The sequence below is a fragment of the Bos grunniens genome, chromosome 8 (assembly GCF_055505025.1).
Source record: "Bos grunniens cultivar Pamir isolate PY7600 chromosome 8, Bosgru_T2T1.0, whole genome shotgun sequence".
NCBI classification, from domain to species: domain Eukaryota; kingdom Metazoa; phylum Chordata; class Mammalia; order Artiodactyla; family Bovidae; genus Bos; species Bos grunniens.
The window spans coordinates 18,500,729-18,525,563 of NC_141172.1; the positions used below are offsets into that span (position 1 = coordinate 18,500,729).

At 36.5% G+C, this 24,835-nt stretch overlaps 1 pseudogene; it reads right to left on the bottom strand.

Annotated features, from left to right (window-relative positions):
- Positions 1–1,152: 1,152 nt before the first annotated feature.
- On the bottom strand, positions 1,153–1,271 carry LOC147366716 (5S ribosomal RNA; annotated as a pseudogene).
- Between the last annotated feature and the right edge of the window lie 23,564 nt (positions 1,272–24,835).

Here is a 24,835-nt window from a genome sequence, read left to right on the forward strand (position 1 = left end):
ACCTTAGGCATCTGGAAGCCTACTAAGGGTTCATAAATAGTCTATATATACACACATCTTATTATAACAGAATGAATTATGGGAAGACATATGCAATGGAGCTTATAATTATGTAACTTCCAATTGTCAATCAAAACTGTCAGTCCATGCCCACCAAGTTGAATATGCAAAAGCCCTGTCTTGAAAACCCCTGTACGTCATCATTCTGGTATCTGTGCCTCTCTTGGCTTGGCCCACTTCTCTTTCTTCAATAAACTTGTTTTTGCCACAAAAAAAAAAAAAAAAAAATTGCTCAAGTTTACTAGTATCATTATTATGCTGATTTTTTAGATGCAGATGTAAGATTTAATGTGACAGCAGAATGTACATGTCAAAAAGTACTCTATTCAGTGGCCTAACTTTTGAGAAAATAAACAAGCCTGAAAATTAACTTAGTCTATTTTCAACAGGTTTAAACCACAATGTTCTAGTGGGGGGAAATGAAAATCACATTAAGATTTTCATTCCCTGCATCCAGAGGCATACAGTTGTATACCAATATCTATTGTATACCAATTCTAGCCAAATCATTCCTACAAAGTAGCAACAAAAGAGTATTTCTTGCCAGATAAGAACCAAGTATTGTCTTATCAATTTTCAAAAGGAAAAAGGGGTGGGGAGAGTGCAATGAATTACTGTCAAACAAAGGTGCTATATATATATCAGAATTATCAAGGAAATTTTTTTTAAATTAGATGCAGGTAGTCTCAGCAATATTGCATGCAAATAATTATGTAAAAATATACAAATAATAGCCAAGCAGAATTCTATAGTCCTTACTCTAGATTTTGCCTCCCTATTGAAAAATGTGAAGTGAAGTGAAAGTCTCTCAGTTGTGTCTGACTCTGTGCAACCCCATGGACTGTAGTCCATGGAATTCTCCGGGCCAGCTTTTCCCTTATCCAGGGGATCTTCCCAACCCAGGGATCAAACCCAGGTCTCCCACATTACAGGGAGATTCTTTACCAGCTGAGCCACAAGAGAAGCCCAAGGATACTGGCATGTGTAGCCTATCCCTTCTCCAGGGGATCTTCTCAACCCAGGAATCAAACTGGGGTCTCCTGCACTGCAGGCAGATTCTTTACCAATTGAGCTATCAGAAAAGCCCCCAAAAGCCTACAGTACCCAGTATTCCCAGGCAGTCTCCCATCCAAGTACTAACCAGTCCCGACCCTGTTTAGCTTCTGAGATCAGATGAGATCGAGTGCCTTCAGGATGATATGGCCATAGCCATCACTTCATGGCAAAAAGATGGGAAAACAGTAGAAACAGTGACAGACTTTATTTTGGGGGGGGGGGTGGTCTCCAAAATCACTGAAGATGATGACTGCAGCTGTGAAATTAAGAGATTCTTGCTCTTTGGAAGAAAAGCTATGACCAACCTAGATAGCATATTAAAAAGCAGAGACATTACTTTGCCAACAAAGGTCCATCTAGTCAAAGGTATGGTTTTTCCAGTAGTCATGTATGGATGTGAGAGTTGAACTATAAAGAAAGCTGAGCACCAAAGAATTGATGCTTTTGAACTGTGGTGTTGGAGAAGACTCTTGAGAGTCCCTGGGACTGCAAGGCGATCCAACCAGTCCATCCTAAAGGAAATCAGTCCTGGACATTCATTGGAAGCCTGATGCTGAAGCTGAAACTCCAATACTTTGGCCACCTGATGTGAAGATCTGACTCATTGGCAAAGGCCCTGATGCTGGGAGAGATCAAGGGCAGGAAGAAGGGGGCGACAGAGGATGAAATGATTGGATGGCATCACTGACTTGATGGACATGAGTTTGAGTGAGCTCTGACAGTTAGTGATGGACAGGGAAGCCTGGCAAACTGCAGTCCACAGGGTCACAAAGAGTCGGACACGACTGAGTGACTGAACTGAACTGATTGAAAAATCGAACCCTGACACTAGTTATGTAGCCTTAATATCAATAAAAGTCTCTTCCTTCTCCTATAGCAGCTTCAAAATAGTAATGCAGCCAAAATTTAAAGAGTCCCTTATAAACACACCCTTTGATCTTCAATGCACTTATACTTCCATGACCAAAAATTATAGAATGTATGAAGAAAAAGGGATATAAGGAACAATTTTCTAAAATCCCCTTATTTGACAAATTGTTTAAGTCAATAAATACCATTTGCATACTCTCTAAGTAGATGCTACGCTGCCTGTGGATAGGAAGGAAAACAAAATATATGCAGACATTGCCATCATGGGGTTTCCTGCTTGTTCAAGTTTATCTAATTTATAAGAGCCTGATCCAAGACTGTGACCCAAATCCCTTATTTCTAAGCTCTTTTCAGTATCCAGCATGCCCTTCTGTTCTTTGTTGGTCCTCTAAATCACAGTTACTATGATCCTTATTTTACAAACAAAGCAATGAAGGACAAAAATTTATATAATAAGCTCCATGTCATGTACCTAATATGCTTCAAAGCCAGGCTTTGCCCCATGTTTCCAGACATCTAGTCCAGTGTGCTTACTATTATACTAGAAGTAGTAAGTAATACTCTAGGAATAGATTGACTAGCATAATTTGGTAGTGAACTGCATGGTTAAAGAGATAACTGTTGGGTATATCCAAGTTTAGGGGGCAGGAGTTTCTTAACTGATGAGTGATGTGTTACAAGGACACAAGAATGGGGATGATAGCAAGTTCATTTAATATTTTCTACCTATGTACACGATATTTTTACCTGAGCAAAGTCATTCATATTGTCAAATACACTATTATGCTATAATTCAAAAATTATATATTACCTATCTTCTATTGTAAAGTAATGAGCCTCCAATTAAAATAAATAAATTTATAATAAAAAAGTTAAAAAAAGAAAACCTTTCACCAAAATATTGATAAAATTTGTGAATATAAAGTAGAATTTTATATCAACATTAAAGTTAAGGTCTCAATATCTGGGAAAAAAAAAATTACCTATCTTTATCCAATAAGCACAAAAGCTAGTACATGGTACTAGATATAAGTAATATAAAAACGGATAAGTTTTGGTCTCTGTCCTAAAACAGACTTACTCAGTGTGTATTAAGTCACTTCAGTTATATCCAACTTTTTGGGACCCTATGGACTGTAGCCCGCCATGCTCACTATCCATGGGATTCTCAGGAGACAATTAGATTAAAGCTTTACTGAGCAAGGCCCTGCTCACCAGAGCATGACCCAGTTTTCTCCAATACCAGTGCCTCCCATTAGGAAGCTTACACAAGCCTCTAAGCCTTCTCTCTCAGAGGGCAGACAAAAGAAGCAAGAAAGAAATGTTAGTCATTTAGTTATGTCTGACTCTTTGTGACCCCATGGACTGTAGCCTGCCAGGCTCCTCCATCCATGGATTTTCCAGGCAAGAATACTAGAGTGGGCTGCCATTTCCTTCTCCAGGGGATCTTCCAACCCAGGGATCAAACCTGGGTCTCTCATATTGCAGGCAGACTCTACCATCTGAGCCACCAGGGAAACTGGAAGAAGCAAGAAGAATCACAATCCCACAGCAACTAAAACCAAACCACATTACGGAAAGTTAATCAGTGTGGAAAAGCACAAAGTTATATCCCAGATGAGGGACAAGGTAAAACCCATAGACACAGCTAAATGAAGTGGAGATAGGCAACCTTCCAGAAAAAGAATTCATAATAATGATAATGAAGATGATTCAGGATCTCAGAAAAAGAATGAAGGCAGAGACTGAGAAGATGCAAGAAATGTTAACCAAAGACCTAGAAGAACTAAAGAACAAACAAACAGAGATGAATAGTACACTACAAGGAATCCATAGCAGAATAACTGAGGCAAAAGAACTGATAAATGACCTGGAGGACAGAATGGTGGAAATCACTGCCACAGAATAGAATATAGAAAAAAGAATGAAGACAGCCTAAGAGACCTCTGGAACAACATTAAACACACCAACATTCACACTATATGGGTCCCAGAAGAAGAAGAGAAAGAGAAAGGATCTGAGAAAATATTTGAAGAGATAATAGGTGAAAACATTCCTAACATGGGAAAGGAAATAGTAAACCAAGTCCAGGAAGCACAAGGAGTCCCAGGCAGGATAAACCCAAAGAGGAACACACCAAGACACATATTAATCAAACTGACAAAAATTAAAGAGAGATAAAATATTGAAAGCAACAAGATAAAAATGACAAATAACATACAAGGGAACTCCCATCAGGCTATCATTTGATTTCTCAATAGAAGTTCTACAAGCTAGAAAAGAATGGCAAGATATATTTAAAGTGATGAAAGAGAAGAACCTACAACCAAGAATATCAAGACTCTCCTTCAGATTTAATGGAGAAATCAAAAGCTTTCCAGACAAGCAAAAGTTAAGAGAATCAGTACCACCAAATCAGCTTTACAACAAATTCTAAAGGAGCTTCTCCAGGCAGGAAACAACAAAAGGAAAAGAACCTACCTACAAAAATAAACGCAAAACAATCAAGAAAACAGTAATAGGATCATCAGTTCAGTTCAGTTCAGTTGATCAGTCATGTCCAACTCTTTGTGATCCCATAAACTACAGCACGCCAGGCCTCCCTGTCCATTACCAACTCCCAGAGTCCACCCAAACCCATGTCCATTGAGTCAGTGATGCCATCCAACCATCTTATCCTCTGTCGTCCCCTTCTCCTCCTGCTCTCAATTTTTCCCAGCATCAGGGTCTTTTCCAGTGAGTCAGCTCTTCGCATCAGGTGCCCAAGTATTGGAGTTTTCAGCTTCAACATAGTCCTTCCAATGAATACCCAGGACTGATCTCCTTTAGGATGAACTGGTTGGATCTCCTTCCAGTCCAAGGGACTCTCAAGAGTCTTCTAAAACACCACAGTTCAAAAGCATCAATTCTTCTGCACTCAGCTTTCTTTATAGTCCAACTCTCACATCCATACATAACCACTGGAAAAACCATAGCTTTGAGTAGATGGACCTTTGTTGACAAAGTAATGTCTCTGCTTTTAAATATGCTGTCTAGGTTGGTCATAACTTTCCTTCCAAGGAGTAAGCATCTTTTAATTTCATGGCTGCAATCACCATCTGCAGTGATTTTGGAGCCCAGAAAAATAAAGCCACCCACTGTTTCCACTGTTCAATTCAGTTCAGTCACTCAGTTGTGCCCAACTCGTTGTGACCCCATGAACCGCAACACACCAGGCCTCCCTGTCCATCACCAACTCCCAGAGTCCACCAAAACCCATGTCCATTGAGTCGGTGATGCCATCTCATCCTCTGTCCAGCCATCTCATCCTCTGTCATCCCCTTCTCATCCTGCCCCCAATCCCTCCCAGCATCAAGGGCTTTTCCAATGAGTCAACTCTTCGCATGAGTGGCCAAAGTACTGGAGTTTCAGCTTCAGCATCAGTCCTTCCAATGAACACCCAGGACTGATCTCCTGTAGGATGGACTGGTTGGATCTCCTTGCAGTCCAAGGGACTCTCAAGAGTCTTCTCCAACACCACAGTTCAAAAGCATCAATTCTTTGGGACTCTTTCTTCACAGTCCAACTCTCACATCCATACATGACTACTGGAAAAACCATAGCCTTGACTAGATGGACCTTTGTTGGCAAAGTAATGTCTCTGCTTTTGAATATGCTGTCTAGGTTGATCATAACTTTCCTTCCAAGGAGTAAGTGTCTTTTAATTTCATGGCTGCAATCACCATCTGCAGTGATTTTGGAGCCCCCAAAAATAAAGTCTGACACTGTTTCCACTGTTTCCCCATCTATTTCCCATGAAGTGATGGGACCAGGTGCCATGATCTTCGTTTTCTGAATGTTGAGCTTTAAGCCAACTTTTTCACTCTCCTCTTTCACTTTCAAGAGGCTCTTTAGTTCCTCTTCACTTTCTGCCATAGGGTGGTGTCATCTGCATATCTGAGGTGATTGATATTTCTCCCAGCAATCTTGATTCCAGCTTGTGCTTCTTCCAGCCCAGAGTTTCTCTGAGGTGATTGATGTTTCTCCCTGTAATCTTGATTCCAGCTTGTGCTTCTTCCAGTCCAGCGTTTCTCATGATGTACTCTGAATATAAGTTAAATACGAAGGGTGACAATATACAGCCTTGACGAACTCCTTTTCCTATTTGGAACCAGTCTGTTGTTCCATGTCCAGTTCTAACTGTTGCTTCCTGACCTGCATATAGGTTTCTCAAGAGGCAGGTCAGGTGGTCTGGTAGTCCCATCTCTTTCAGAATTTTCCACAGTTTATTGTGATCCACACAGTCAAAGGCTTTGTCATAGTCAATAAAGCAGAAATTTACCTTAACTGTAAATGGATTAAATGCACCAACCTAAAGACACAAACTGGATGAGCAGATGAAAACATGTGCATGTATGCACTTCCATTTACCATATCACTCTGCTTGACCCCTCAAATTGCATGTAATTACTTTATATTGTCAGGTTAATCATGTTCCCATTATGGCTTGCAATTGTAATTATCTTTTTTGTCTGGTTATTGATTATGAAAATTGATAAACATCTTTTACTATTGTGATTATATAACTATTACTCACTTAATACTATTGTATCATGATTGGTAGACAGAAAAATAATAGAAATGTATGTCACCAAAACTTCATTTAACAGAAAAACTTGTAATCTTTTTTCCTTTTTTTTAAAATTTTATTTTATTTTTAAACTTTACAATATTGTATTAGTTTTGCCAAATATCGAAATGAATCCGCCACAGGTATACCTGTGTTCCCCATCCTGAACCCTCCTCCCACCTCCCTCCCCATACCCTCCCTCTGGGTCATCCCAGTGCACCAGCCCCAAGCATCCAGTATCGTGCATTGAACCTGGACTGGTGACTCGTTTCATACATGATATTATACATGTTTCAATGCCATTCTCCCAAATCATCCCACCCTCTCCCTCTCCCACAGAGTCCATAAGACTGATCTATACATCAGTGTCTCTTTTGCTGTCTTGTACACAGGGTTATTGTTACCATCTTTCTAAATTCCATATATATGCGTTAGTATACTGTATTGGTGTTTTTCTTTCTGGCTTACTTCGCTCTGTATAATAGGTTCCAGTTTCATCCATCTCATTAGAACTGATTCAAATGTATTCTTTTTAATGGCTGAGTAATACTCCATTGTGTATATGTACCACAGCTTTCTTATCCATTCATCTGCTGATGGGCATCTAGGTTGCTTCCATGTCCTGGCCATTATAAACAGTGGGCCAAAGAACTAAATAGACATTTCTCCAAAGAAGACATACAGATGGCTAACAAACACATGAAAAGATGCTCAACATCACTCATTATCAGAGAAATGTAATCTCTTTTTAAAATCTAGATGCATATCAGAATTATCTCGGAAATTTTTGAAAAATACAAGTACCCAATTATTGCTGTTTTTTGGTCAGAGCTCCAGTTATATTTCTAATGAGTAGCCATGTTTAAAAACAACTGGACTATATGAGGATCTTTCACTCTTATGTAGTTTGTTTCACTTTGCTACATCATATTCAGCACTCCCATTTTATTTCACTTATGTTTTCCAATTTCTTCATCTCTTTTTTTATGTTTTTTTCTCAAGCCTTTATCAAGCATAGTATAAATGCTTTTTATAAATATATATAATATGTATAATATATGTATTTTAGAAAACATATGAATTGTTACCTAACTAAAAAATGTATGACATTTTGATTCTACTTATTTGACTTAGTATGAATAGAATTCTAGACATCTAACTTAAAACAATAGATATGCAACAAGTAACAAAGATTTACTATATAGCACAGGGAACTATAGCCAATATCTTGTAATAAACTAAATGGAAAATAATTTCAAAATTAACATGTGCATATAACATATGTAATAACATATGTATAACTGAATCACACACAATAAAAGAATTCTACTTTTTGAAATTTAGTAATGTTTAACTTTTTTCAGGTTTTCTAAATGTCTTATGGACATCTAATAACAATGTCTGAGATACAAAATTTTAAATATATTTGTGTAGGAAATAAGATTAACATAAATTAATTAAATGAAATCTATTATATTTAAATTATTAATGACATCATTCAAGATGCTCCTATTCTTATGTTTTCACACTTGATAAAAATATTACCAGAGGAATGTTAATATGTCTCACTCTGATTATATATATGGAGAAGGCAATGGCGCCCCACTCCAGTACTTTTGCCTGGAAAATCCCATGGGCAGAGGAGCCTGGTAGGCTGCAGTCCATGGGGTCGCTGAGGGTCGGACACGACTGAGCGACTTCACTTTCACTTTTCACTTTCATGCATTGGAGAAGGAAATGGCAACCCACTCCAGTGTTCTTGACTGGAGAATGCCAGGGACTGGGAAGTCCGGTGGGATGCCATATGGGGTCGCACTGAGTCGGACACGACTGAAGTGACTTAGCAGATGATTATATATATTTTTCTTCTCCCTATATTTCTTCTGATTTTTGCTTTATGTATCTTTGTTGTTAGGTATCTAATGGTTTATGATGTCTATCTTCTGTGTGAATTGTACCTTTTATAATTAAAAATATTCATCTTTGTTTCATTTTTTAAAAGGAGGACAAATAAATTATATCATGGAATGGAATACTATACAACAGTGTAAATAAAGAATTATAGTTATTGTGCAATAAATGGATTGAATCTCAAAAAAAAGACAAGAAATTTCATGTGAACTCTTCCAAAGAATACAAAAGGAGAAAATACTTCCCATTGTCCCTGATATAAGTATATCCCTGATACCAAAACTAGCAAGGACATTATATAAAAGGAAAATTGCAAACCAATACGTCTTATAAAAACAAATGCAAAAATCCTAAATAAGGTATTAGTGAATGGATTCAACAATATATAAAATATATCACCAACAAAAGAGTACAATGTTGGATTAACATGTGAAAATCTATCACCATTTTAACAGAAATAAAAATTATTATCTCTGTATATACATAAATATCACTTGCTAAAATCTTAAATTTGTTAATGATAAAACTCATTAGTATATTACTAATAAAAGAGAGCTATCAAAGTCTGATAAAAGTTAGCCATAAAAATTCTACAATTAGCATCCTTCTAAGTGGTAAAATATTGACCACTTTTCTTTAGTTAAGAAACTGATAAGGATATCCACATCACCACTTCTATTCAACATTATGCTTTTAATATCATAAGAAAAATGAAAACAAAGTTTTCAAATTGAAAAGGAAGAAATCATAGTGTCAATATTCATAAATGATATGATTATATACATAGAAAATAAAAAGAATATATAAACTATTAGGATTAGTAAGTAAATTAATAAGCATAAATAGTTAATAAATAGTTTATGAATTCAATATACAAAAATATTTCATACATTTTCAAGGAACAAATGGAAAATGTAACTTTTAAAAGAACACCATTTACATAGTATCAAAACATCAAATATATAGGAATAAATCTAACAAAATATATACAAGATGCTTACTCCTTGGAAGGAAATGTATGACCAACCTACACATCATATTAAAAAAGCAGAGACATTACTTTGTCAACAAAGGTCCGTCTAGTCAAGACTATGGTTTTTTCAGTGGTCATGTATGGATGTCAGAGTTGGACTATAAAGAAAGCTAAGCGCCAAAGAATTGATGCTTTTGAACTGTTGTGTTGGAGAAGACTCTTGAAAGTCCCTTGGACTGCAAGGAGATCCAACCAGTCCATTCTGAAGGAGATCAGTCCTGAATGTTCATTGGAAGGACTGATGCTGAAGCCAAAACTCCAATACTTGGGCCAGCTCATGCAAAGAGCTGACTCATTGGAAAATACCCTGATGCTGGGAAAAATGAGGGCAGGAGGAAAAGAGGACGACAGAGGATAAGATGGTTGGGTGGCATCACCGACTCAGTGGACATGGGTTTGGGTGGACTCTGGGAGTTGATGATGGACAGAGAAGCCTGGCGTGCCGTGGTTCATGGGGTTGCAAAGAGTTGGACATGACTGAGCAACTGAACTGACTGATAGAAGAACTCTACAAGGAAAAACAATAAAACATGTTGAGAGGATTTTTTAAAATCTTACATAAATACATAAATATGCAATATTCATGGATTAAAAGCTGAATATTAAAATATTAATTCTCTTCAATTGATCTATAGTGTCAATGCAACCCTAAAATACCAACATGTTTATTGTGTGAGACAGAAATGGCAAATTTGAAAATTTTTATAAGAATTAAAGGAACCTAAAATAGTCAAGACAGAATCTGAGATATTAAGCTGCTCCATCGCTGGTCAGGGAACTAGATCCCACATGCTGCAACTGAGAGTTCACATGCCACAAATAAAGATTCCGCACACTGCAGCTGAGACTCACCACAGTCAAATAAACAAATTAATTAAGTAAAGAGTTTTAAAAGATAATGCAGTATTGGCAAAAGGACACACACACACACAAATATACCAATGGAATAGACTCGATAAAATTCAAGAACAGATTCACACATTAATTATCACATAATTTACTTTAAAGGTACTTGTACCTTCAAAATTCCCCAAGCCAGGCTTCAACAGTATGTGAACTGTGAACTTCCAGATGTTCAGGCTGGTTTTAGAAAAGGCAGAGGAACCAGAGATCAAATTGCCAACATCCGCTGGGTCATCGAAAAAGCAAGAGAGTTCCAGAAAAATGTCTATCTTTGCTTTAATGACTATGCCAAAGCCTTTGACTGTGTGGATCACAATATACTGTGGAAAATTCTGAAAATGATGGGAATACCTGACCACCTGACCTGCCTCTTGAGAATTCTGTATGCAGGTCAGGAAACAACAGTTAGAATTGGATATGGGACAACAGACTGGTTCCAAATAAGAAAAGGAGTACGTCAAAGCTGTATATTGTTACTCTGCTTATTTAACTTATATGCAGAGTACATTATGAAAAATGCTGGGCTGGATGAAGCACAAGCTGGAATCAAGATTGCCGGGAGAAATATCGATAACCTCAGATATGCAGATGACACCACCCTTATGGCAGAATGTGAAGAAGAACTAAGAGCCTCTTGATGAAATTGAAAGAAGAGAGTGAAAAAGTTGGCTTAAAGCTCAGTTTTCAGAAAACAAAGATCATGGCACCTGATCCCATCACTTCATGACAAATAGATGGGGAAACAGTGGAAACAATGGCTGACTTTGTGGGGGGCATGCTCCAAAATCACTGCAGATGGTGACTGCAGTCATGAAATTAAAAGATGCTTACTCCTTGGAAGGAAAGTTATGACCAACCTAGATAGCATATTAAAAAGCAGAGACATTACTTTGCCAACAAAGGTTCATCTAGTCAAGGCTAATGTTTTTCCAGTAGTCATGTATGGATGTAAAAGTTGGACTATAAAGAAAGCTGAGCACCAAAGAATTGATGCTTTTGAACTGTGGTGTTGGAGAAGACTCTTAAGAGTCCCTTGGACTGCAAGGAGATCCAATCAGTCCATCCTAAAGGAAATGAGTCCTGAATATTCATTGGAAGGACTGATGTTGAAGCTGAAACTCCAATACTTTGGCCACCTGATGTGAAAAGCTGACTCATTTGGAAAGACCCTGATGCTGGGAAAGATTGAAGGCAGGAGGAGAAGGAGATGACAGAGGATGAGATGGTTGGATGGCATCACTGACTCAATGGACATGAATTTGAGTAAACTCCGGGAGTTCGTGATGGACAGGGAGGTCTGGCGTACTGCTGTCCATGGGGTTGCAAAGAGTTGGACACGACTGAGCAACTGAACTAAACTGAACTGTACCTTCTAATCAGGAAGGATAGTCTTTCAGATAAATGTTATTAGAGCAACTGGATATATAAATATGAAAGAATGAACCATGGCTACTTCATGCCATACACAAATTAATTTGATATGGATCACAAACCTAAATGTTAAACAATAAATCTTCCAGTGAAAAACAGGAAAACATCATCATGACCTTGAGTTAGGCAAAACTTTCTTAAAAGAACAAAGAAAGCATTAACCATTTTTTCAAAAAGATTCAGAAACTGAGTTTCTTTAAAATTAAGATATTCTAGCTATCCAAAAGCATAATTTAAAAAGAGAACATGCAAGCCACAGAGAGGAAGTAACTGTAATTGATAAATGGGCTCACATCCAGAAAACATAAAGAACTCCTAAGAATCATTAAGAAAGACACAAACATTACATTTTTTTTTAAGGGCACAATTCTTAAAGAGGTATCCACAAGAAAAGAGACCAAGTGACTATGCACATATATGGAAAGATACACAATTGGTCATCAAGGGAACTGAAATTAAAACAACAGTGAAATATTTTTATACATCAACCACAGTGGCTAAAATTCCAAATGAGTTATCATACCAAGTGTTGATAAAGATACAGAGCAACTGAAATCTCATATGTTGCAGACTGGAGTGTAAACTGGTGAAACTACTTTGGAAAACCCTGCACTGCCAATCTTATAACCCAACAATTCCACTCTGAGGTATGTATCTGAGAAAAACAAATGTACTTGTACACCAAAACACATGCTCAAGAATGTTCATAATTCTTTTATGTATTATAACCAAATACTAGAAACAAACAAAATAACTATCAGTAGTAAAATGAATGCATAAGCCGTGACATTACTGTACAATAATCAAAACAGTATTGTACTGGCACAAAAACAGACATATGTATATAAATGTGAAACAGGATAGAAAGCTCAGAAATAGACTCATGCACTTGTGGTCAATTCACATACAACAAAAGAGGCAAGAATATACAGTGAAGAAAAGACGGTCTCTTCCATAAGTGGTGCTGGGAAAACTGGACAGCTATAAGCAAAATAATGAAATTAGAACATTCTTTAACACCATATACAAAAGTAAACTCAAAATGAATTAAAGACTTAAATGTAATACCAGATACTATAAAACTCCTAGAGGAAAACATAGAACACTTTTTGACATAAATTGCAGTATATTTTTTTGGATCCATCTCCTAGAGTAATGGAAATAAAAGAAAAAATAACACATGGGACCTAATTAATCTTAAAGCCTTTACATAGCAAAGGAAACCATAAGAAAAACAAAAAGATAATTTATGGACTAGGATAAAATATTTGCAAATGATACTATTGACAAGGGATTAATTTCCAAAGTATACAAACAGCTCATACCACTTAATAAAAAAAAAAAAAAAAAACGAAGAATGAGTGAAGACCTAAACTGACATTTCTTGAGAAAAGACATATAGAGAGCTAACAGCCACATGAAAAGATTCTCAATATTGCTAATTATTAGAGAAATGCAATTCTCTACAATGAGGTATTACCTCATACCGGTCAGAATGAAAGTGAAAGTCACTCAGTCGTGTCTTCTCTTTGAGACCCCATGGACTATACAGTTCATGGAATTCTCTAGGCCAGAACACAGGAGTGAGTAGCCGTTCCCCTCTCCAAGGGATCTTCCCAACCCAGGGATCGAACCCAGGGCTCCTGTTTTGCAGGCAGATTCTTTACCATTTAAGCCACAAAGGAAGCCTGAGAATACTGAAGTGGGTAGGCTATCCCTTCTCCAGCAAACTTCCTGACCTAGGAATTGAACCAGGGTCTCCTGCATTGCAAGCAGATTCTTGTACCAACAGAGCTATCAGGGAAGCCCCAGGGAAGCTGGACACCAATGAGCAAATAAGCACACAGCACAGGGTGGACTTAGAGATTATCATATTAAGTAAAGTAAGTAAATTAGACAGAGACAAATACATGATACCACTTACATGTGTAACCTAAAATACTGATACAAATGAACTTATTTACAAAACAGAAATAGACCCACAGACATAGAAAACAAATGTATGGTTACCAAAGGGGATAGTGAGGGCCAGCAGGGCAGAAATAAATTAGAGTTTGTGATTAACCTATACACACTGTGTGAATGCTAAGTCAGTTCAGTCACGTCTGACTCTTTGTGACCCCATGGACTGTAGCCCGCCAGGCTCCTCTGTCCATGGGGATTCTCGAGGCAAGAATACTGGAGTGGGTTGCCATGCCCTCCTCCAGGGGATCTTCCCAACCAAGGGATTGAACCTGAGTCTCTTATGTCTCCTGCACTGGCAGGCAGATTCTTTACCATTAGTGCGACCTGGGAAGCAACCAGAAACACACTACTACATGTAAAACAGGCAAACAGCAAGGACCTACTGTAGGAAGATCCCCTGGAGAAGGAAATGGCAGCCCACTCCAGTATTCTTGCCTGGAGAAGCCCACGGACAGAGGAGCTTGGTGGGCTACAGTCTGTAAGGTTGCAAGCATCCGACACCACCTAGCGACTAAACCACCAAACCAAGGACTATTGCATAGCACATGGAACTATACTCAATGTCTGTATCCATGTACAACTGAATTATTTTGCTGACTGAGTTGTTGAAACTAAAACAATATTGTAAACTAACTCTGTGCTGATTAAAAACAAAAAACTGTGACATGAGATGCTACAAACACACACACAAGAAAAAACACCATATGCAAAAAGCAGTATAGAAAAGAAGTCATCATGCATGATCCTAAGAAGTTCAAGAATTGCAAAATTAATTGATGGTGAAAGACCAAAAGGGAGGGGATATATGTATATACATGGCTGATTCACTTTGCTGTACAGTAGAGGCTAACACAACATTGCAAAAAAACTATACTCCAATAAAAATTAATTTAAAAATAAATCTGTGATTTTTCAGAATTTTTTTTTTAGCAACCTGGGGATCATGTTAAAAATTTGAGAGTCAGGGCCCTAATTTTCAAAGACTCTGATTGTGTAAGTCTAGTATTAAATCATTGGCAGGGGGTAGAACAATAGTATAAAAGTGGTTTTTAAATGACTATAAATTGAACCTCATATGTAATGACTACTTTTTAAAAATTGAATAATTCCAAACCTACATGCCTTTTGGCAAAATGGAAGAAAAAGATAATTTATATTGGAAGAATCTTCTTTTTCCTTTCCCCTCAAAGTTTCTATTTTTTTTTATTTGTTTATCTCAAAAAATACTGGTTTCAGAAGAAATTATATCTAACAAAACTTATAAGAAATGAAGTAATACTTCTCACTTTGATCATAAATGGCCCAGTTTTTACTTCTTAAGTTAAATGAGGCATATTTTTTGGTCATAATGACTACTTCTCAATGTTTCAGTGGAGTTAAAAATAGCCACACTTCCATGGATGGGTAGGTATCTTCCATACTTGAATCATTTTTCTTTTTGGAGTAATAGAGACGGAAAAGGGAGGGGGTATAAGGAGGCACAATGAAATATATTCCAGTTTAAAGGTCATTGATTCAGGTCAGAGCAATGAGGGAAATGGTAATATGCTAAGCCAAGTCGAAAGTCAAAGTGACTGACTAATTACTACATACCCTTCTATTCCCAGACTCACATTTTGTGAAGCTGTGTAGTTTAGTACCTTAGTACTGCCAAAGCCAATTACCAAAGCCAATTTCATGCATGGACAGCACTGAGTTTTACCATCTCTCTTCTTCCTCCTCCCTGATTAAGTCAAAGAAAATATATTCCAAAGATACCTTAAATTCAAATTTATAAATGAGCACAAATACTAGGATCCATATTTTAGAGTGTTTTGCCATCAATGTAACTCATGCTTCACCAAGCCAACCTGGATATAAAGGATAGTTGTTTATTGTGAAAAATCTAACATTGAAGGCAGAGAGATTTAGTAATGGAAATTAAACAATCCTCCCCAAAATAGCTTAATTTAGGGAAAAAGATGATATGGGAATGTAAATGTTAAAAAGTGTTTGGAATTAATCTGACTTTATTAAAAAAAAAGAAGCTGTAAAACCCTCTAACATATTTATTATGTCACCATAACATAACTATGTAGAATTAATAGGGCAGAAAAAAATTATTTCTTTGATCTCTGCTGAAATATATATAATCATCTTTTATTAACACAAGAAATATAAAGAATAGGTTCTCACTAAAAGAATTTGATAGCCTTATAAATTTTTTAATTACCTTGATTCCTTTCCAAGAATAAGACAACTACTTGGCAATTTTTAACCACAGATGATATGTTATTGCAATCTAGAAAGAAGATAGTTATGTCTCTAACTTTTCTAAATGGAAAACAAAATGATCACAGGATCAAACTTAGACAAAAAGGGTTTTTCACAGTTTCTTAAAATACTATATTATACTCAGAGTTTATGCATCTTTCCTTTAAAGATTTTCATTGATTTTGAAAGTGAAAAAAAAAAATGATGTGATGTAAAAAAATTAGAAAACATGGATATGAGACATGCTCTTAAAATCTGAGTCAAATAATGACTCACAACTAGTGAAATCACAAATTAAATATGGGGATCTTTCTGATACTAAAATACATCCTTTATCCATTCCACCATGTTTTGTAGAATATTTTGTCTCCCATCCCTTCATGTCAAATTTTAAAATTTTCTACCACCAGGCACAATGCTGTATTCTTAATGAAATCTTCTCTAACTCCTATGACTGGGAGTATCCTCTCCCTTATATAAAACACAACAAAATTTAGCTATGTCTCCATCTCTTTCAACAGACATATTTATTAGCCTAATATTTTAAATATTTTGGGTAAATGACAACATCCCCTGTTGGAATATAATTTTGTTTAAGATAGTCTATTTGTAATGTATTTACAGCATCCACTAAGTTAAAACCTCAGCCATGTCCCTAGTACATGTGTAATTAATACTTTTAGAAAACTGTATAAAAAAAACAAATGAAATTCAACTCTTTGATAATATAACTGAAGTAATAGCACATTGATCTATAAAGTTTAATTAGCTAGATTCAAGCACTGGTTCACAATATTGGCCCTCATTGTTAAATAACAATTACATATGCTAATAACATTTTCATAATTTTTCATATAAAATATTGCTAATGTTGGCAACTGCTGAAAATCAGGATTTTATTGCCATTAAATTTTAGGCAGCTACTTTTATCCAATCATCACAAACCATTGCTCTATTTCTTTGTAATGATTCTATAACATGATGCATTAATTAGTCTTGTTTTGAGGCATTTATGTCTGATAATAAATGATCAATAACATGGAATAAAAGCAGGGGACAACATTGGAAATCTCACAACTGAATGAAAGTGATATATTAACAGCTCCTCTTTCAGTAAGTTTTTAAAAATCTAACTATGTATTAAGATATTTTAATATCTTTTTCAAGAGCTTATTATTAGATTCAATATTAAATTACTTGCCTAAATGAAGATTGCCAAATTCAGACTTAAATTGAAGAAAGTAGGGAAAACCACTAGACCATTGAGGTATGACCTAAATCAAATCCCTTATGACTATACAGTGGAAGTGAGAAATAGATTTAAGGGACTAGATCTGATAGATAGAGTGCCTGATGAACTATGGAATGAGGTTCGTGACATTGTACAGGAGACAGGGATTAAGACCATCCCCATGGAAAAGAAATGCAAAAAAGGAAAATGGCTGTCTGGGGAGGCCTTAAAAAGAGCTGTAAAAAGAAGAGAAGTGAAAAGCAAAGGAGAAAAGGAAAGATATAAGCATCTGAATGCAGAGTTCCAAGAATAGCAAGAAGAGATAAGAAAGCCTTCTTCAGGGATCAATGCAAAGAAATAGAGGAAAACAATAGAATGGGAAAGACTAGGGATCTCTTCAAGGAAAGTAGAGATACCAACGGAACATTTCATGCAAAGATGCGCTCGATAAAGGACAAATGGTATGGACCTAACAGAAGCAGAAGATATTAAGAAGAGGTGGCAAGAATACACAGAAGAACTATACAAAAAAGATCTTCACAACAAAGATGATCACGATGGTGTGATCACTGACATAGAGCCAGACATCCTGGAATGTGAAGCCAAGTGGGCCTTAGAAAGCATCCCTACAAACAAAGCTAGTGGAGGTGATGGAATTCCAGTTGAGCTATTTCAAATCCTGAAAGATGATGCTGTGAAAGTGCTACGCTCAATATGCCAGCAAATTTGGAAACTCAGCAGTGACCACAGGACTGGAAAAGGTCAGTTTTCATTCCAATCCCAAAGAAAGGCAATACCAAAGAATGCTCAAACTACCGTACAAATGCACTCATCTCACATGCTAGTAAAGTAATGCTCAAAATTCTCCAAGCCAGGCTTCAGCAATATGTGAACCGTGAACTTCCTGATGTTCAAGCTGGTTTTAGAAAAGGCAGAGGAACCAGAGATCAAATTGCCAACATCTGCTGGATCATCGAAAAAGCAAAAGAGTTCCAGAAAAACATCTATTTCTGCTTTATTGACTATGACAAAGCCTTTGACTGTGTGGATCACAATAAACTGTGGAAAATTCTGAAAGAGATGGGAATACCAGACCACCTGATCTGCCTCTTGAGAAATCTGTATGCAGGTCAGGAAGCAACAGTTAGAACTGGACATGGAACAACAGACTGGTTCCAAATAGGAAAAGGAGTACATCAAGGCTGTATATTGTCACCCTGTTTATTTAACTTATATGCAGAGTACATCATGAGAAACGCTGGACTGGAAGAAACACAAGCTGGAATCAAGATTGCTGGGAGAAATATCAATAACCTCAGATATGCAGATGACACCACCCTTATGGCAGAAAGTGAAGAGGAACTCAAAAGCCTCTTGATGAAAGTGAAAGTAGAGAGTGAAAAAGTTGGCTTAAAGCTCAACATTCAGAAAACAAAGATCATGGCATCTGGTCCCATCACTTCATGGGAAATAGATGGGGAAACAGTGGAAACAGTGTCAGACTTTATTTTGGGGGCACCAAAATCACTGCAGATGATTACCGCAGCCATGAAATTAAAAGATGCTTACTCCTTGGAAGGAAAGTTATGACCAACCTAGATAGCATATTCAAAAGCAGAGACATTACTTTGCCAACAAAGGTTTGTCTAATCAAGGCTATGGTTTTTCCTGTGGTCATGTATGGATGTGAGAGTTGGACTGTGAAGAAGGCTGAGTGCTGAAGAATCGATGTTTTCGAACTGTGGTGTTGGAGAAGACTCTTGAGAGTCCCTTGGACTGCAAGGAGATCCAACCAGTCCATTCTGAAGGAGATCAACCCTGGGATTTCTTTGGAAGGAATGATGCTAAAGCTGAAACTCCAGTACTCTGGCCACCTCATGTGAAGAGTTGACTCATTGGAAAAGACTCTGATGCTAGGAGGGATTGCGGGCAGGAGGAGAAGGAGACGACAGAGGATGAGATGGCTGGATGGCATCACTGACTCGATGGTTGTGAGTCTGAGTGAACTCTGGGAGTTGGTGATGGACTGGGAGGCCTGGCTTGCTGCGATTCACGGGATTGCAAAGAGTCGGACACGACTGAGCGACTGAACTGAACTGAAATTAAGATTGGACTTCCCAAGTGACGTGAGTAGTTAAGAACCTGCCTGCCAGTCCAGGAGACATAAGAGACATAGGTGCAATCCCTGGGTTGAGAAGATACCCGGAAGTAGGAAACTGGCAACCCACTCAAGTATTCTTGCCTGGGAGATCCTATGGAGAGAGGAGCCTGGTGGTCTACAGTCTATTTGGTTGCAAAGAGTTGGACATGACTTTAGTGACTAAACAACCACACTAGTCCAAATATATAAATAGCTCATACAACTCAAAATCAAAAAAACAAACCCCAATTAGTTCAGTTCAGTTCAGTCGCTCAGTCACGTCCAACTCTTTGTAACCCCACGAATGGCAGCACGCCAGGCCTCCATGTCTATCACCAACTCCCAGAGTCCGCCCAAACCCATGTCCATTGAGCTGGTGATACCACCCAACCATCTCACCCTCTGTCGTCCCCTTCTCTTGCCCTCAATCTTTCCCAGCATCAAGGTCTTTTCAAGTGAGTCAGCTCTTCACATCAGGTGGCCAAAGTATTGGAGTTTCAGCTTCAACATCAGTCCATCCAATGAACATCCAGGACTAATTTCCTTTAGGATGGACCCCAAATAAAAAATGGGCAAAAGATATGAATAGACATTTTTCCAAAGAAAACATACAGATGGCCAATAGGCACATAAAAAGATGTTTGATACCATTTATCATCAGAGAAATGCAAATTAAAACCACAATGAGATATCATCTCACATCTTTCAGAATGGCTAATATCAAAAAGACCACCAATAACAAATATTGGTAAGGATGTGGAAAAAAGGGACCCTCACACATTGCTAGTGGCAATGTAAACTGGTAGAGCCACTGTGGAAAACAGTATAGAGATTTCACAAAAAAACTGAAAATAGAACTACCATATTATCCAGCAGGTCTACTCCTGGGCATTTATCTGAAAAAAAAAAAAAAGCAAAAATGCAAATTCAAAAAGCAAATACAACAAAAAAGCATCAGACTCACAGATACAGAGGACAGACAGATATATAGTGGTGGGGAGCAGGAAAAAGGAAGAGACAAGACAGGGGTAGGGGATTAAGAGGTACAAACTACTATGTATAAAATAAATAAACTACAAGGATATATAGTATGACATAGGCAATATAGCCAATATTTTATAATAAGTGGAATAAAATCTTTTAAAATTGTGAATCACTATGCTGTACACCTGAAACATATAATATTTTATATCAACTATACCTCAATTTTAAAAAGAGAAAGAAATAAACTATTAAGCCAAGAAAAGACATGGTGAAACCTTAAATGCATATTACTAACCAAAAGCAGCTAAACTGTAAAGGTCATGGACTGTAATTCCAACAATATGACATTCCAGAAAAGGCAAAATTGTGGAGTTAGGAAAAGATCACTGGTTGCCAAGAGCTAAGGAAAGAAAGAGATGAATAGAAGGAACACAAGAGGAGTTTAAGGTGGCGAAAGAAATTATTTTGCATGATACTACAATGGTGAATACGTGTTTTATACATTTGTCAAAACTCATAGAATGTAAAACACCAAGAGTGAACCCCAACATAATTTATGGATTTTAGGTTCTTTGTGCCTATGTTGGTTCATGTATTGCAACAAAAGTACCACTGTGATCCAGGATGTTGATAGTGGGAGAGGTTGTATATGTGGGAGGACAGGGGATATATGAAACTCTGTACTTTCCATTTGATTTTGCTGTGAACCAAAAGCTGCTATAAAAGATAAAGTTTATCATTTAAAATAATAAAAATGAATAAATAAATTGAAGATGATCTAAATGGACGGAGGCATATAGCAGGTACATGAATTAGAAAGTGTAAAGTTTTTAAAATATCAATTTTCCCAAATTGATTTATATCAATGCAATCCCAGTCAATGTCTCAGGCAGATGTCTTATGGAAATTCACTAGCTAATTCTAAAATCTATGTAAACAGAAAAAAAAAACCAAAAACAAAATAACCAGGCATCTTGAAGTACAGAATGAGGCAATTCACACCACAGTATATCAAGAGTGAGTATAAAGATACAGTGTTCAGAAAATTTGGTATAAGTGATAAGATACACAATTAGAAAAGCAGAGCAAAAGACAAAGTACAGGAAAAGACATATACAGACACTTGATTTGTGACACAAGTGGCACTACAGAGTAGTGGGAGGGAGACAAGATCTTCAAATAAACAGCACTAGTTTAGTTCACTAGGTGAAGACCAAGAAAATAAAAGGAAGAAAGAAAGAAACTACACACTAAACACAGAAATCACTTCTAAGTAGATTATTTATCTAAATATGTTTTAGGAGGTAATGTAAAATAGAGTAATATTTTTATGACACAATATGTCATAAAAAAGATGAATATATTAGATTATATTAAATTAGCTACTTCTGCTTAAGCAAAACACCATTATGGGTGAAAATGCAAGCCATAGAGTGGGAGGAAATATCTGGAAAATTATACAGTTCCAATACTTTGACCATCTGACGGGAAGAGCCGACTCATTGGAAAAGACCCTCATGATGGGAAAGATTGAAGGCAAGAAGAGAAGGGATCAGCAGAGGATGAGATGTTTGGATGGTATCACCAACTCAATGGACATGAATTTGAGCAACTCTGGGAGATAGCAAAGGACAGGAAAGCCTGGTGTGCTACAGTTCATGGGGTCACAAAGTCAAACACAACTTAGTGACTGAACAACAGTTATCAAATAAATTTCTTAAATATCAATAAGAAAATAGTAGATAATCCAATTTTTAAAATATTCAACAGTACTTAGAAAAGATATTCAAATAGCTAAAAATCATATAAAAAGCTGCAAATTTCATTAGTTGTTAAGGTGCTTCAATTAAAACCACAATGAGATATTACTATATACTCACTAAATTTGTTAATATTAAAATGATTGACAATCCAAGTGTCTGCAAGGAGGTCATCTTAGTCCTTATAGGCTGCTATAATAAAATACTACAGACTACTTATTAACTACAAACATTTATTTCTCAAAGTTCTAGAGGCTGGGCATTCTAAGATCAAGGAGCCAACATGGTCACCTTTGGAAGGGGCCCTCTTCCTTGTTCATATTTTGTGTCTTCTAGCTGCATCCTCACATGATAGAAGAATGGAGAGAGCTGTGAGTAGTCTTTATAACAGCACTGGTCCCATTCCTGAGGGCTCCACCCTCATAATTTCTCAAAAACCTACCACCTAACACACTCACTTTGGACATTAGAATTTCAATACATGAATTTGAAGTGGCGGAGGACACAAACATTCAGCACACAGCAGGTGCAGAGCAACTGGAACTCATATACTGCCAGACCATTTGGCCTTATCTACTGAAGTTGAACATGTGTAACTCAAATGGACATTAACAGAAGGTGTATATATAAATACATACCCCAAGAGATCTGTTTAACAAAGTTTGTTTCGATTGTATTCATAATAACCCTAAAATGGAAGAAACCCAGTATTAAACCCAATAGATAAATAATCATAGAGTTACACAATAGAATATTGTGTCCAGAAATGAAAGTTCATCGCCTTCTATTACACATGAGAACATAGAAGAATCCCATAAACACAATGTTGAATGAAGGAAACTTGGTACAAAGAAATGCAAGCATTTCTTTTAGAAACTCAAAAGCAAGCAAAATTAATCTATGTAAGTCAGAAGGACAGTTAACTTGGGAGAGGAAGATAAAGACAGTGATAGAGAGGGGTCACCACCCACCTTCTGTTTCTAGATAAGAATATATTCTCTCTAGGTTATTCAAAGATATATAATTTTTGCAATTTTCTACAGGTATGTTAATGTATAAATGTATATTTATATACATTTATATATACATTTATAATGTATGTATAATATACATTTAAAATGTATATTAAAATCATCATTTTAAAATCTACTAAACTTTTCTAGTACATTGATTTTTTAAATGAGGTAATTTTGGTGTGATGTTAACATGGGCTCATGTTGATAGATAGAAGTCATCAACCTATTCTTTCTTAAATGCAAATGTTTAATAACCAGTTTCTTTGTCATTAATCAATTTTTCCTTTAATAATCAGTTTCTTCAAACCCTCCTACATATTGGCAAAAAGTTATCAATGTTAAATTGATCAATTAATAATTTCTATAGTCAGTTTTTCTTTTTGAAAATTATTTGCAGTTTTTCTGATGCTTCTTCCAATATTTTTGTTTTAGCAAAGTTTAGTGGCAATTCGAAGAACAAATGCAATATATAGATTTTTTTAATACAGGAGTAAAAGCAAAGATGAGGTAAAAGGAATAACTAAATATACAATTGGCAAAAAACTTAATAGATTAAAAATTAAATTAAAATCACAGGATCTGCAGTTTGATCTCTCCTAGGTCAGTAGGTGTGGGGTTGGGTCAAACAGTAAATGTCAAACATATACTGACAATTTCTAATTCAAAGGATACAGGGGTAAACATTATGTAAATATCAAGGAAGATTAGTAAGAACATTGAAAGATTATTTGCAAGGGACAGAAATCAGGTTTTCCTCAGGCTTCTAAGCAACATTAAAACCTAGAAGGCAGTGGGATAATGATTACAGACTTGGGGGAGTGGAAGAAAGATTATTTCCCAAAGAATCTGTTTTCATCAGGCTGCCATTTATTTGAGAAGACAACAAAAAATATATTATTAAATATTCAAAGATTCAAAATATATTATCCAAGTACCCTTATTTGAAATACCTACCCAGGACACACTCATCCGACCAAGAATCAAAAGAAAGCTGAATCATGAAAAATCTGGGGATATAAGACCCTACAGTGAGCAATACTACTATTTAAACAAATGATGTATCAAAAAATTACATAGTGAACTCAACTGAAAATTCAGAAATAATTCTTAAATGAGAAGATAAACAATGTAAACATAATTCAAGCAAAGTAAAACTTTTAAAAGTTTAGGAGCAACAGTTTTCAGCTATGTACCTCTCTTGTGTGCCATGAATAAGAACATTAGCTTAGAGCCAAACAAACCTGGATCCTCACTATATTAACTGAGGCAAATTTATTGATCTTTCTGAGCCTCTGCCTTCTTATCTATTAAATACCCACCCTTTGTGTATTGCTCTGAGGATTAAATGAAAAAACAGACTAAAGCCCTTAAGCATAATAGAGACTCTGTAAATAAGAGGCAACTCCCCTCTTCCCAACTGTGTTTACTATCCCTAGAAAGTAATTTTTCTTAGTCAACGATCTAGAAATCATTTTCAGTTCTTTTTAAAAATCTTCTTACATGGTTAATTACCACTTGGCCATGGCATTGCTCTTCCAAGTTCATTCTCAGGTATTTGTCCTGCCTTCCGTCACATCTTTCAAAAATTCAAGCTACCTTAGAGGACATTCTGT